Below are 4,067 nucleotides of genomic sequence, written 5' to 3' on the forward strand. Positions count from 1 at the left end.
TCGATAGGGGTACCCCATATTGAGCAATTATGCCACCCCCTGTTTCTGTTGTTGCAGGCCCAGAATACATGCGACACAGGGAGAAAACTCCCAGGAGTCTTTGCTGGCGCTAATGTCAAAATCTGTGTTTTTACGCTTATCCCCAGACAACGGCTAATTTTAAGAAGTAAACAACAGCACGTTTTTCAGTGATTAATATTGGAAACCTTTCAGAAACATCTGTCTTTAGTTTCTCTCAAAAATACATTTTTTTATTGGAAATTCCACAGACAGTGAACGATGGCTAAAAAAAATGTAGGACTGATGAGGGCGCACTTACAAATTCTCGCGACAGTCATTTGGCAAATAAAGCAAATGAACTGCAAGACCTGAGCAGCAATTCTCAACATTCAAATTTTATTTTAAAACTTTTAGAAGCATTTGACTTCTTTTGTATTAAAAAAAAATGCACAACCTTGCATTATATATGCTGTCAGCCTACTTTAGCTTTACTAACATGCTGTCTTCGATCCCCGCCCGAACGACAGCACGTGTTTCGAAAGGAAACGATTTTTTTTTTCAATATGACTGCAATATTACTGTGAGCTTCCTGTGAAGGGCAGAAATTATTACATTACCAAGGAACACCATTTGTAATCAACACATTTTGATTAGCAACACGTTCCGGCACGATCTCCCTGACTACAAGTCATGACGCGACATCTTGATTAACCAAATATTTGCCTGACTTCGTAGTTGTCACTTTAATTGCCAATCCCCCGCCCCAAGAAAAAACCCAGCGGTTAATGGAAATGAATAAGCAAAACTTGCTTTAGTGAAATGGGTGTCAAAATGAACATTTCATTGGGTATTTTCAGAAGAATGTGCATGTTCGCAAATTACGGATGCTTGAAGAGCTCATTGTGACGATTAAATTGCCTGCAAAAGTCCCTAGCCTAGCCCCGTTAGTTCGCTTTGTTTTGAAGAACTGTATCCTTCAAACCAAGGCACTATTCCCCATTTGGTTTAATTTTTGGCCGAAATCAGCTCTTTCAGCGATTGCGGAAAATTGGTTATGTTCTAAAACCTAGACAATGCGTGTTTAGAAGATACTTTGCGGTTAATTAATATAGGGATTAAAACATTGCAAAATGAAATTTCGAAACAAATCAAACAGTATCATGCGCGCGGGCGGGATACAAAAGAATCACGTCAATGTAGGTTATTAATTTACGACCAAATTATTTTTTCCGATGAAATATTGACGTCGACATTAAGTAACTTTTAGTGACTGCTAATTATCCGTAAATTGGACCACTCAGAATTGCCATTCATTCGTGACCACGCTTGATGATGCTTAGAGCTAGGCCATGCACTAAAAAAAAATGAACCCTGACGACTGAAGTAATATTAAACCAATTAAATGATTAAATAATACTTAAAACACAATTTTAGTTGCATTTACGTTAATCTTTAAGTTTAAAAAACATAACATGTTAAAAGTGTATTGTACATAATTTATTAAGTTTCATCCACAGGAAGAAAATGAGTAAAGACATCAACATATAAAATTTAGTTAATGTTACATAAACTATTTGGTAATAACTCAAAAATAAATTCATCGTGTGCACTTAATTCATTTCAGTACTAAATACTTAAATCCATAACTTGTAGATGGAACGTGAAGTATTTATGTCATAAAAACACAACAAACCTAATTAAAGCTGATATCGATAAAAGAGTCCTTGATTATATAGTCCTTGATTAGGGCGCATAGGAAATATTTATATTCATTCCGGACCGGGAAATCATGCGTTTGCATCAAAACCTGTACTCATGTTGCGTCAGAATCATTCTGATAAATTACCAACTGGGCGGATCGTTTAATCGTTGTCACTGTCACGCAGTCAAATAAAGCCTCCGGTAAAACCTGGAAATTGGTTCCCTCTGCACAATTAAAGAAATCAATTTATCACTGGTGACAAGTGCATGCAGAAACTCACTTTCAAATAAGTTTATATGCTCGCTCAGTGATATAATGATTATGTATGTTTTTAAGTTAAGATACAATCATAAAATTGGATGAAATAAAATGTGGTCGACTGTTCACTGAGAAGTACAGACAATTTCTAATTGTATGTAAAATTTACTATTAGTTATCGTGTTGTTGTCGTGTTGAAATGGCCGGAGTTGTGTGGATTTTGAAGTGTCAAAATGTTTAAAGGGAAGATACAACATTTGCAAACATCAAAAAACGAATTGATCAAATTATCACAAAATATCTTACTGGATTGTTAGGGAATGACTGTATAAAGCATCCTGTAAAATCGTGGTCGGCGGCAGACCAGCGTTGGAGAAAACTGGCTTTTCTTCAAAAACTGCTCCAAATAGTTATTCTGAACTTTCTTTGCAAAGTTGATTACACACTTGTGAATGGGTATGAGCCTGCTAGACAGATTCTTTGACCTTACAATTCTCCAAAGTCTACAAGTTGCTCCATTTCATCTTAAGTGGGGTCAGGGAACCAGACTACAAGAACATGGTTAGTTTTCTTGGATTTTCCAGCATCTCCAAACCCAAAACGTGAAGCAAGTAAGTTTAACAATATTTTCTGTAACACACTTATCCTCCAGATCCATTTATTTCTGAAAATTGCAGCAAAAGCAAATGTTGTACATTCCCTTTTTAAAGAAATGTCACTGACTATGTACCAATCCGGGTGCTCTAACAATTCCTTCACGAAGGCCCCCTTCAATGGCGGAAGCATTGTGCTAGCTATTGTTCATATTATCCGTCACGAGTGGTTGGTTTGTACAATATCATGCACAATGGTTACTCCATTGAAAGGGGCCTCGTGATGAATATGTACAGTGTTCGCATGCGCGGATTCATCCATAATCAAAGGGACCCCAACCAAAGTGAACATGAAAACAAGATCTCTATGATGCCGTGTCTTTCCTCGTGTCTCCTACCAAACAGAATTTGTCTGAGTGTATTGTGAGAGCGCCGATTCGACAGCATCGAGTTGAGATGGAGAGATATGGGCAAGAAATTTAATGAACAATCCCGTCAAGATGTGAAAGATAAAAAGACAGGACTGGACTGAGTCTGTCATGGCAGTGAACACGCACTGGTGCGATGACATGTCAAATGTAATTGAAACGCACAGCAGGTGCTACACACAACCTGCTGGTTTTAATTGATTGCATATGCTTACAACACTATATCCTGTTCAGCTCAGTTTATTTATTTTTCACTTATTCAATTCATAAAGAAAAATTACAATTACAACACTCTCATAGGCCTATAGCAATAAGCGGAGGTGGTCTGCAAACAGCATCCCAATAACGTCGGGCTTTACGCATACTCATCCATCATTCTCGTTTTAACATCAGTTGCTCTCCGCATTTATAGCAAAACCACTTTATGGAAATTAATATGAAAGTTATCACAGAAACTCTAAGCCCATTATCTTCTGCATTACATAGCTAAATCTACAAGTTGTCAATATTCCATTACAAAATATAACGGATATCTTCCACAATTCGAGTCATGGAGCATGCACAGGCAATCAATTATACGGTTTTGGGGTACTTTTTCTAAGAGTGATTTCTGATAACTCTTTAAAGCGTCCATGCAATTAATTTTCTTTTTTAATGCAATCCTTAGAGATGCACACTTGTGTCCCATTTATAATCAGTTATCGTTTTGCCATTTTAAAGGGTCTTTTGGTGCCTTTTTTGGTTTTTATGCTAATGAACATTTCCATATTCATGAGCAAAACTGATGTCATTCCGGGCAGTAACCTCAATGTTACAGTTATTTCAGCACAAAGAATTGCTAGAATTTTGGATATTTTGCTGTCATAAATTTTCTTTTCTTTGGTGATCGTTCTTGTGTCTGTACATGGCAGTAAGCCAATGAGCAACCCTTTCTCACAAATGTTTTCAATAAGCAAAGTTTGGGTTCACAATTCAACCAATAAAACCCCTAAACTGAACAGTGTATTCCTGAAATGACATCACAGCAACAGCGCCCTCAGTTGTCTGGAAATGCACGGACAGTATAAAATGTTTAAAGAAGTGCAC

This window comes from Patiria miniata, unplaced genomic scaffold (assembly GCF_015706575.1).
Source record: "Patiria miniata isolate m_02_andy unplaced genomic scaffold, ASM1570657v1 HiC_scaffold_8, whole genome shotgun sequence".
NCBI lineage: Eukaryota > Metazoa > Echinodermata > Asteroidea > Valvatida > Asterinidae > Patiria > Patiria miniata.